Below are 13112 nucleotides of genomic sequence, written 5' to 3' on the forward strand. Positions count from 1 at the left end.
CTTTTGTGGCTAAATGAGGAGGGGGGAGAAGGACTTAGTCATTTTTTTCCATGGCGCAGAACTCAAATTTACATATGTTAAGGCCTAAAACTGCATCGTTTGTTCATTTTCACGAGGATTTGATGTCCCCTGGATACTTTTGGGGCTAAATGGGGGGGGGCAAATGCTGAACTTAGTCATTTTTTTTAATGCTTTGTCCACTGTGCACTCACAGGGAACCATGTATGCTTCACTTGTTTTTTTTATTTTTATATTGAGTCTTCGATTATCTATATACTAATTTAAAGTTTGTAATATATTACCACGTTCTATCCTTCTTTTTAATAAATAAGATCTCCCGATCGAATAATTTATAATCTGGAAACCGTGACACACATACGTATGTACGTTAAGAGTATTATTATATGGATTTTCTTTCTTTCTTTTATTCGTGTTGTCGTTTTTCTTTTTTTTTTCATGCCCTCTTTTCCTTTTCTTTCCTTTTTCCTTCTCCCTTTCTCTTATATATATATATATATATATATATATATATATATATATATATATATATATATACATATATATATATATATATATATATATATACAAAAAAAATTTCTAGATCAATCTGCTTATTCATTACTTGGCAGCCATTTTGTTCTCCCCTGAAATAATGACGCAGTCAAATAAGAAAATGCTGTGCACAATAGAAAATAAAGGCACAATAGAAAGTAAAGGCACAATAGAAAGTAAAGGCACAATAGAAAATAAAGACACAATAGACAGTAAAGGCACAATAGAAAATAAAGACACAATAGAAAGTAAAGGCAAAATAGAAAATAAAGACACAATAGAAAATAAAGATACAATAGAAAATAAAGGCACAATAGAAAATAAAGACACAATAGAAAGTAAAGGCACAATAGAAAATAAACACACAATAGAAAGTAAAGGCACAATAGAAAATAAAGACACAATAGAAAATAAAGACACAATAGAAAGTAAAGACACAATAGAAAATAAAGACACAATAGAAAATAAAGACACAATAGAAAATAAAGACACAATAGAAAGTAAAGACACAATAGAAAATAAAGACACAATAGAAAATAAAGACACAATAGAAAATAAAGGCACAATAGAAAATAAAGGCGCAATAGAAAATAAAGGCACAATAGAAAATAAAGGCACGTTCAAAGAAAGCAGACATTCTTGTCCAATGAAACAGCTTGCCATTGTATTTCTTGACAGAAATCGAGGAGAACTTCACAACACTTCGATGAATGCACATCAAATTATAAATATGCTTTATCGTCGTTCCTTAACTTTTTTAAAAGTTGCTTTTTAACGAAAAGAAGAAGAAAAAGAAGAAGAAGAAGAAGAAAAGGACAAAGAAAGAAGGAATCGAGGAAGGTAAAAAAAGGGGGTGAAATAATGGAGGATAAAAAAAGCAACAATCGAACATAGAATCGAAAAAATGTAGAAGAAAATGGAGATTGAGAAGAACGGAAGAACGAAGGTAAAGGATGACGAAATAGACAAGAAGAAGAAGAAGAAGAAGAAGAAGAAGAAGAAGAAGAAGAAGAAGAAGAAGAAGAAATAAAGTAATGAAGGAAAAAAACGTCGACGAAGCAGTAATCGAAGAGGAAGGAAAACAGAAAGAAAAGAAAGGTAAAGGAACTGGTAAAATAAAGAAGAAGAAGAAGAAGAAGTAGAAGAAGAAGAAGAAGAAGAAGAAGAAGAAGTAGAAGTAGAAGAAGAAGAAAATAAAGAACAAAAATCAGGGGCGAAAAAGAAGAAAAACCTGTGCAATGGGGGAAAAGGTGGCTGGTTAATTTTAATGCATCGAAAACCAAGATTCTCTCTTTTCATCATAATCGCTCTTGTCATCATAATCACGCCCCATTAAAATAAATGGATCTCGTCTTGGGGAAACTCCATGTCTTGACAAGCTTCTGGAACTAACCTTCACTCCTGATCTGAAATGGAACACATACATCAAATCTGTTGCCAAAATCGCAGGAAAAATTTTTTTGGATCACTCTACCGCTCCAGTAGATATCTCACTGCCGATGCAATCCTCTACCTGTATAGGAGCCAGGTAGGTCCTAAATTTAACTACTGTTATCCCAGGTGGACAGGAGCTGGTCTGCACGACCTATCCTGCCTTTATAAAGTTCAAAACCAGCTTCAAAACCTAGTAGATGGTGCACTTTTTTCATCCTTGTAAACTCTTTCCCACTAAAAAATGTTGTGACCTTGTTTCTGCTCTATTGTTATTTTCATGGCAAGTGCTCGACTGAACTCCAATCTATGGTACACCCTTGCCAAACTTTCACAAAATCACTCGACTAGCTACAATCATTATATACGATTTCCCCCACTCTCTATCTATGCATAAATTTAAACGCCGATTCCATGAACAAAGCTTCTTTTCCAGAAACACTGCTGCACTGGCATGCTTCCCGGTTGAATACAACATGACATCCTTCAAATCTAATATAAATAACTTGGAGATTGGAAAGAAAAAATTGTCCCATCAGTTGAACGACAATCAAAAGAAACACCACTATAAAGTGCCACCTACCTGTATAAATATAGAATAAATAATACGTTTCTTGACCGGATTGTATTTTGCAATCAAAGTGTGTTCTCTTCGACAACCGGCGACGCACAGCTCAGTGGTTAGACGCCGACGAAGGTCTAGGACATTTCCTAAAGCCAGAATTGCACCAAAAGAACGGCATGCTGACTATTTGGTGGTCTGCCACCGGCCTCATCCATTACATTTTATTTGGATGCAGATGAAACAATTACGCCGGAGAAGTAGTCAACAAATGGATGAAATGCATCTTAAACTTCAACAACAACACCCAGCATTAGTCAAAAGAAAATACCGAATTCTTCTCCGCAACAAAGCCCGATCGTACCATGTGAAACCGATCCTGTAGAAGTTGAACGAATTGAGCTCCAAAACTCTGCTTCATCCACCATACTCTACAAACCTTTCACCTATCGACTACCATTTTTTCAAGCATCTCGAGAACTTTCTGCGGGTTCTTGTTGAGCCGTCCCCATAAATAATCGAAATTCTATCCCATCTCCCAATAACGATTACTACACTACCACCTTAAATTCACACACCCTTATCCTTGAGTCGCCTTTGGGCCTTGATATGGAGTAACTCATAAGTAAAAACAAGAAGAAAGGAGAGCACAGTGATAAACAAGAAGGAAAATTTAAAATTGGCTATGTTGCAGAGGAAGGAGAAGAAGAAAAACGACAAAGAAAAGGAAAATAAAGAAAAGCAGATACAAAAAGTTCGAAATTGCCCACATCCTTCTAACCCTAACCCTAACTCTAACCCTAACTCTAACCCTAACCCTAACTCTAACCCTAACCCTAACGCTAACTCTAACTCCAACCCTAACTCTAACCCTAACTCTAACCCTAACCCTAACTCTAACTCTAACCCTAACTCTAACCCTAACCCTAACTCTAACTCTAACCCTAACTCTAACCCTAACCCTAACTCTAACTCTAACCCTAACTCTAACTCTAACCCTAACTCTAACTCTAACCCTAACCCTAACTCCGTTCCAAAAGAAACAAAAAAAAAAGTACATGTCCACATCTTTTTAACCCCGTTTCAATTTACGTGCATTTCGACAAAAAAAAAAAAAAAGAATTCAATTTTTCCCAATAAATGATCATTGGAAAATAAAGACAGGAAAATCCATGACATTTACCGCCATTATTTGAACGAGACAAAAAAGCATAAACGTAAATTACGGCAATTGGCATCGATCGAAATAGTATAATTGGTACCTAAACTGCCGCATCTGTAGACATCCCCATCTGTAGACATCAACGTGCACATCCGTAGCACGAATTTGGTATTCGTCCTCTAAGATCGAAAGACAATTAGGTAAGCAAAACAGATCGATATTTTATTAATCTACGATTTCGATCGATACTCATTGCGGCAGACAGAACAACCAATTTGATAACAATTTTATGGTATCGATCGACTGTTAGGAAAACGATGCTAGAGTTGGTGCACCGATGGTCGTGCAGTCTTTGAAATCGAGAGGACGATCAATCAGAGCGATCTTAAGGTCTTCATAAGTTAGATTCGTTTGTACAAAAATACCTGCTTAATTGAGCAAGATTATTAGCACTTCTGTAAAACAAAATGGATTGTAGAACTAATATATTATATATAAAAAAGTGAACGTGTCTGTGTGTGTGTTTGTGTGTGTGTGTCTTTGTCTGTGTGTGTACATTTTCCTACACAATAACTGTGTCAATTTTAAGTCTACAGACTCGAAATCTGATATACAGGGTACTGAGATTTTGGAAAATCTTTGTGATCGGTTTTCGGCCAGAAATTTGGCTGTTAAAGAGGTAAAAGTTCACCGATTTGACCTTTGAGAACTCTCCGACAATTTTAGGCCTAAACACTTGAAATTTTCGATATAGGTTCCTTGGACATGGATCTAACTTAACTTGATTTGAGCCCAAAACAATAAATGTTAAGGGGTCACAATAGGGGTCAAAGTTAAAAAAAAATTGACTGCTTTTTTTTTTTTTTTTGCTCAACATACACCTCCCAACACCCGGGCAACGCCGGGCTGAAATGCTAGTACATTATATAGGGAGTTGGTATTTAAAAAAGGTGCATGCCAAACTATCAGCAGAGTTTACAGGTATATTTGCAAAAAACTCAGATTGACAAGAAAGTTTTTGCGTTTTCTAACTTTTAAATTCAGATGAACATATTTCGGCTCAAAACAAAAATTTATTGATTGAAATAAGCACCATCAGAATCAACACACCTTTGTCAACGCAAAACAAGTGTACTTATGCCAGTGACGTAAAAGTCTTGCGTTCTGGTGGCGATGAAGTCGCTGAAAACGTTTTTTTATATATCTCAGGTTTTCAAAGCATTTCTCACGCAGAAAGTTGTTGAGATGCTTGAAAAAAGTGGTAGTCACGGTCATGAAATAGTGAGTCCGGCAGAACCAGAAAAGACCGTCTTTTTTTTAATATTCATTGAAGTTCTCATCTTTTCCCAATCCACGCGGGTCGTTCCAAAAGTAAGGCCTCCTATTTTTAAACTCCAAAACTGTAACGTTGAAGAGCTACGAAAGTTATATCAGTAAACCGAGAGACCTTTTTTCCCCCCAGAATTTATTTTTCTACATAGTCACCACCATTTTTAATGTACTTTTGCCAGCGGTGAATGATGGCTGTACATGCACGTCTGGAGCGAACTTTGTCATACGGGAGTAGTACTATTAAACCCAGCGACCTGTTGTGCCAAGTATTTATTTATTTTTTTACAGAGTTACCACGACAGGGGGTTGCTTTCTTAGAGAATATCTATAACAGAGATGAATTTTCAGTTCATGAATGCATAAGTTCAATCATCATAACATTGCAATTTGCAATCGCCTGTGATCCATTCAAGCGTAATAAAAAAGGTGACATTACTTTTGTTAACCACCAAAAGTAAGTAAATGCCTCCTTTAGCCATATATATATATATATATATATATATATATATATATATATATATATATATATATATATATATATATATATATATATATAAATATATAGTAAGTTATAAAAATATATATGGCTTATGCCCGACGAATACTACCGTGGATGAAACGCGGAATATTCTGTGTAGCTTAATTGCCATATATATTTTTATAACTTACTACCTAGCTCTACCTATGTATTGAACACTGTTGAAGTAAATACTTAAAGTTTACGCATAAAAATATACTTTCGTATATTAATTTATGTGATTAAATGAAGTAGTCATATATATATATAACTACTTCATTTACTCACATAAATTAATATACGAAAGTATAGATTTATACGTAAACTTTAAGTATTTACTTCAAAAGTGCTCAATACGTAGGTAGAGCTAGTTAGTAATTTATAACATATATATGGCGATTAAGCTACACTGAATATTCTGCGTTTCATCCACTATAGGATTCGTCAGGCTTATGCGCGAATTCTGTGGTTGTTTCTTGTTTTTATATATGTAAAAAAATAAAAAAAAAGAAGGAAAACGTCTACCTTAAACCACTAACCTAGTTCTAAAACAGATCCTTTGTTCGATAAAATGCATGCCTATTGGCTGATAGGAAGGTGGATACTAGAAAGCTGATTGGCTAACTAAAAATCCTCAACATATATAAAAACAAGAAACAACCACAGAATTCGCGCATAAGCCTGACGAATCCTATAGTGGATGAAACGCAGAATATTCAGTGTAGCTTAATCGCCATATATATTTTATAAATTACTATATATATATATATATATATATATATATATATATATATATATATATATATATATATTATACATTTTCACCCCAAACAAGGTACATTGCCACTGTGGTGTAGTGGGCTACTATCAGGAGCAGCAGCTACTGGGGCACTATGTTGGGATTTGGACAGCAAGATGTCGGTTCACGTTACACTTGAACTTCTGCATGTCAGTACAGTTGGGGAAATGGAATTCCAGAGGCTGGCGGTTCTGGGGAAGAAACTGCTGAAGTAGAAAGCTCTACATCTAGGGATCTCTACTGTGTTGGGGTGGGATTTATATATATATATATATATATATATATATATATATATATATATATATATATGTGTGTGTGTGTGTGTGTGTGTGTGTGTGTGTGTGTGTGTGTGTGTGTATCCAAAATCATTAGAGATACTGCTCCCAATGAAAACAATGCTTTCTTTTGCTCGTTTGATATCTCTAGTTTATTTACTAACGTGCCTATCGATGAGACTATTACTATTTGCTGCAATGCGCTCTATCGTAGTGAACTTATTCCTCCTTCTTTACCCGAAAAAGTATTTTATTGAACCCCTTTCTCTCTGCACTAATCCGTCGAGTTTAGTTTCGATAACGTGATGTACCAACAAATTGATGGGGTCTCCATGGGCAGCCCCTTAGGTCCCATCCTTGCAGACATTTTCGTTGGGTTTTACGAATTAAACCTTTTCAATTCACCACATAACATCCCTGCTTTATATTTGTGTTATGTGGATGATACGTTTGCGGCTTTTCTTTCTCAGGACCTTTAGATTTCTTTAAACGCCTTAACGCCTTATATCACGCTTTGTCTTTTACTATGGAGATAGAAAAGACAACTCTCTCCCGTTTCTCTATGTGTTGATTGAAAAGTCCAGAGGAGGTTTTCTTACTTCTATATATAAAAAAACCTACCTTTACCGGTTTTTATACTAAATGGTGTTCTTTTACTCCTAAAACCACTAAGTTGACGTTAATATATACGTTGGTACATTGAGCCTTAGTTATTTGTTCCCCCTGTCGACTAAATACTGAAATGACTAAAATTAAGGAAATTCTAACTGATAATGGCTACCCAGAATTCTTGATTGATAAATGTATCAAATTCAAAATCAAGCAGTTTAATAAACATGTAACATTTGGCCCTTCAAAGTGTCCTGTTTATCTTAAGTTGCCGTGGGTTGGTGAAAAATGTGTCCCGCTCATTAATCAACTTAAACAAAATATCAGCAACTGTTTTCCGTCTGTTGGACATAGAGTTGTTTTTAATACGAAACCTGCATTTTCTTCTTTTAAAAAGGACGGTTTGACTTGCACTAAATTTAGCAATATTATATACAAATTTCAATGGCAGTGTGATGCTGTCTATGTCGAGCGAACCAGCGGTCATTTTGAAACAAGAATTGGACAACATGTTCCTTCAGGTTTTCAAAATGAAAATAAAAATAAAAACAGAGTTATCCTCAACCCCACCCACGATAATTTAGATTCCGTAATTGGAAATCATTTATTGGATAACCCAAAATGTGGGAAGGCTTGTAAGGACGACTTTTTTCAATCTTATTTCGAGGCCGATCGAGTAGTCATTTGAAAACTCTCGAACCCGTCTCTATTGCACGCCTTAAACCCTCTCTCTGCAGGCAGAAACGGTTTGTGAATACCATGGACCTTTAATTGTAGAGATATTTTAGATTTTTACCCACACCCTTTTCCTCTTTTTTCTCGCCGTATATTTATATGCGGATTATCATTCCCCATTCGTGATAGTTTAATATTTTTTTTAATAATACTCATTATATATATATATATATATATATATATATATATATATATATATATATATATATTTACACACGTTAATTAATTTTATTTTATCTTTTCCCCCACCTTTTCCTGTGCATACATTTTATTATAATTGTAAATTAATCCTTCCTATTGTTCATTATTAATTTTTAATTTCTCCCCCATATTTTCTTTTTTAAAAAAGTTCGAAAATGCCATCGTTTGCCCCTGATGAGGATGGCGAAAGACGTCTAGAGTCTAAAAGAATTCTTTTTTGTTATATATATATATATATATATATATATATATATATTTTATTCATTGTGTTTAATAAATTTGGTCTATATATAGCCATTGTAATATTCTGTACATTCAAAAAGATTATATATATATATATATATATATATATATATATATAATCTTTTTGAATGTACAGAATATTATAATGGCTATAATATATATAATAATTCTGTACATTCAAAAAGATTATATATATATATATATATATATATATATATATATATATATATATATATAATCTTTTTGAATGTACAGAATATTATAATGGCTATAATCTTTTTGAATGTACAGAATATTATAATGGCTATATATAGACCAAATTTATTAAACACAATGAATAAAAAATAAAAAAAATAAAATCTGTTGAGTGAGGTTCGAAACCGGTTAGCTAAGTTTTTCCGTTTTTTATTTTTTACTTTTTAATTATTACGTTCAATACATTTTCTCTGTATATTGCAACTGCAATTACACACACACACACACACACACACACACACACACACACACACACACACACACACACACACACACACACACACACACATAATCTCTCTCTCTCTCTATATATATATATATATATATATATATTGTATATATATATATATATATATATATTGTATCTCTCTCTCTCTCTCTCTCTCTCTCTCTCTCTATATATATATATATATATATATATATATATATATTGTATATATATATATATATATATTGTATATATATATATATATATATAGAGAGAGAGAGAGAGAGAGAGAGAGGGAGATGAAGAGAGAGAGATGTAGTAAGAAAGAGACAGAGAGCAGAGAGAGACTAATTTTACTTTAATTTCCTTAAAATTTGACTTGTTTTGCAAGCTCACTTTTTCTTAATTCAAAACAGCTTACACGGGATCAGTAGATGATAAACGGGTCACATTTTTTTCTTAATCTGTGATTAAATGTGACATGCTGATTTCGCCCGTTCAGTTTTTTCTCAAATTTCAATTATTTGCGGGCAAGTGATTTGCTATTTTTCCAAAACGTTTAGAAATCATCAAACCTTGTACAATTTAAATTGCTTCCATTTAGGCGCGAAAACAAAATGTCTGGACGTCACGTGCGCAAGAAAATTAGGTCAAATGAAAAAAAAAAACTAGGTGAAAGTGGAGAGTCGAGAATGCTCGTAAACTCTTGCTCCCCTTATTTTGTCCTTTAGTCCTCACCTTTCATAAGTGATGTTTCTGATAAAGGGGGAAAATTGCTGTTTTCTGGATCCGAATACATATAATAACACACCGTTGGCTAGTTTTTGAATTTGAAGTCGGGGTGATTTTTTAGCTCCTTTTTTACATTTATATATATATATATATATATATATATATATATATTTTTACAAGGGATTTGCCACTTATCAACACCTGAAGGCAACTCAAGGATAAGGGTTAATAAATGTAAGGTGGTAGTGTAGTCATTGTTAATGGTGTGCATTGGGTAGAATTTCGATTATTTAAGAGGACAGCCCAACAAGAACTTGTTTACATAGGACTTGAATGCTACAATATTATAGTCGATAGAAAGCAGGCAAGCGGAACAGTGTTCCACAGGCGGGCAGTTCTATGTAAGAAGCCTTCTTCATAGAATCTGCGTTTAGAGTGATAGAGAGTAGGGAAAATACTATATAGTGGTTGTAGCTAGTCGAGTGTTTTGTGAACACTCTTCTGCTGGCCTGTTTTCCTATTGAATACATGGTAGCATTCAAACCCAATATAAACAAGTTCCTGTCGAGCCGTCCCCGTCAATAAAGAAATTATATCCAATTTACACCATTAACGATTCATTAACCCATTATCCTCGAGTGGCCTTCGAGCCTTGATAAATGTTAACCGCCAAGTAAAAACAAAGCATTGGCCATAAAGTCTTAATCTCGGACAGCTATTATAATCCTCTTTTGATAAAAGTGGATCGATCCTCGTTTCAGTCAGTCTCAATTTATTTCTTAATGTAGCCCTCTGTATTTATTTAATATTAGCGGGGGTACCCGGCGTTGTCCGGGTGTGTAGAGGTGGTGTAGTAATAAACCCCGGGGGGAGGGAAGAGGTGTTAAAAAATGGTAGTAGCGGGGGTGGAGAGAGGTGTTAAAAAGAGTGGTAGCAGGCAGGCTCGAACCCGTAACGCGAAAGATGAAACAAGGCGGAAAAAAAACTAACGTCTTCGCTGATGCGAACATCATAAAACTGGAAGTCGCGAGCGTTGGAATTAAGGGTAGTCAATCGAAAGGAGAGGATGGCTTGTGAAAATGTCGGCGAAAGAAACGAACCCTCCTTGTAGAAAACTGCCCAGTTGAGGGTGAAGGAATTAATGTTTTCGTCCAATTTTTCAATATTTGTCCTCCGAAGGATCGATCTTCAAACGCTACCAATGTCGTGAGGATCCGTTGAATGTGTTGGAAGTTTTTGGCAAACACACACACACACACAAACACACACACACACAAACACACACACACACACAAACACGCACACACACACACACACACACACAAATTTGGCCTTTTATATTCATAGAAGATGGGATGGTTAAAGCCTCTACGTTTACTTTTGTCAAACGCGCAGTAACCGACAATCCATTTAATTATATGACAATAGGTGTATAGACTTTTAAGATGTAATTCCAACCTTATTTTTATTTGTTTTTGTACGTGTAATTATATCACCTGTATGTGTGTTTCAAATTATGTGTGTGTATGTAATTGTGTCACCTGTATGTGTGTGTTTCAAATTATGTGTGTGTAATTGTGTCACCTGTATGTGTTTCAAATTATGTGTGTGTGTGTGTGTGTGTGTGTGTGTGTGTGTGTGTGTCACCTGTATGTGTGTGTTTCAAATTATGCGTGTGTATGTTTTGTTGTTGCTGTATTGGATAGCAAATTACATTAAACTAAGTTGAAAGACGAAACCAACGAGGAATTCGAACAAGAAACGATGACCTTTGACATCGGAATATTTAATATTCGTTTCTGAACAAGTTTTGACTATCTTTCTTCTCGTCACTCTTTATATCTACGTGTGTCAATCTCTATTAGTCTCTCTTTTAATCTCTCTCTGTATCTACTCTCTCTTTCTCTCCTCCTCCTCCTCCTCCTCCTCTTCCTCTCTCTCTCTCTTTCTCTCTCTCTCTTTTTCTCCTCCTATCTCTTTCTCTACTTCCTCTCTTTTTTCTCTCTGCCTCTCGCCTTGTTTCTTTATCTCTACTCTCTGTCTCTGTCCCTCTCTTTTTCTCTACCATTCATTTCTGTCTCTACTCTCTCTCTCCCTTTCTTTCTATTTCTCTTTCCTAGCATTTATGTCTCTCTCTCTCTCTCACACACACACACACTCTCTCTCTCTCTCTCTCTCTCTCTCTGTCTCTGACTCCATCCTTTCTCTACTCTCTCTGTCTCTCTCACTTTGTATCTGTCTCTACCCCCTCTCTCTCTTTCTTCTTTTTTGTCTTTCTCGATCTCTACCCTTTCTCTCTCCCTTTTCTCTGTCTCTAACCTCTCTATTTCTCTGTCTGTCTGTCTGTCTGTCTGTCTGTCTGTCTCTCTCTCTCTCTCTCTACCCTCTTTTACAAGGCTAACGGACTTTTTCTATCCGGTTTGGTTTTTCATCAGAGTTTCCTTCTAAACAAGCTCTCTTTGTTGGCCCCTATTAAAATATAAAATAAAATAAAATAAATAAAAAAATTAAAAAAAAAAAAAATTTTTAAATAAAATTTTTTTTTAAAATAAACATTTTTTAAAATCAAAATTAAAAAAAATAAGCATTTTTTAAAATCAAAATTAAAAAAATAAACATTAAAAAAAAAAGCATTTTTTAAAATCAAAATTAAAAAAAACAACATTTTTTAAATCAAAATTAAAAAAACAAACATTTTTTAAAATCAAAATTAAAAAAATATATTTTTTAAAATCAAAATTAAAAAAAACAACATTTTTTAAAATCAAAATTAAAAAAAAATAAACATTTTTTAAAATCAAAATTAAAAAAATAAACATTTTTTAAAATAAAATTTAAAAAAAAACATTTTTAAAATCAAAATTAAAAAAAAATAAACATTTTTTAAAATCAAAATTTAAAAAAAATAAACATTTTTTAAAATCAAATTTAAAAGAAAATAAATATTTTTAAAATCAAAATTAAAAAAACAACATTTTTTAAAATCAAAATTAAAAAAAAATAAACACTTTTTAAAATCAAAAAAATTAAAAAAAAATGCCTAAAAAACTTCTGCGAACAATCATTACATTTTACTCACAATGAATTCATATTTTCGTATTATGTGGATTCTTCGGACGACTATTCTCATCTTCAGTGTTTTTTTTCACAACGTTTTGTCGACGTTTTTGTCGACGTTTTTGTCGACATTTTCACAACGATTTAAGGCCTTCTTTAAGCGTATATTGTTGAACTTGGGAATCTTTCTGTCACACTCGGAAATCTGTATGGATTTTCTAACGGAACTCTTTATTTTATTCACGGGGGTAGCTTGCTCTCGTTTCTCCAAACATGACTGAATCGAAGTCCTAAATAATTCGCAATTGGTCGGTTGGTTCAAAGTTCCATTCGAAATTCCGTCCAATAACTGCCCCAAATAACTTGTGGTTAGAAGCTAAGAAAAAACAAGTCTTACCGTGAGTGCTCAGCGAGTGAGTTCAGGCAGAGGAAAGGAAAAACA

Source organism: Euprymna scolopes, chromosome 22 (genome assembly GCF_053919585.1).
Source record: "Euprymna scolopes isolate OS-2025 chromosome 22, ASM5391958v1, whole genome shotgun sequence".
NCBI classification, from domain to species: domain Eukaryota; kingdom Metazoa; phylum Mollusca; class Cephalopoda; order Sepiida; family Sepiolidae; genus Euprymna; species Euprymna scolopes.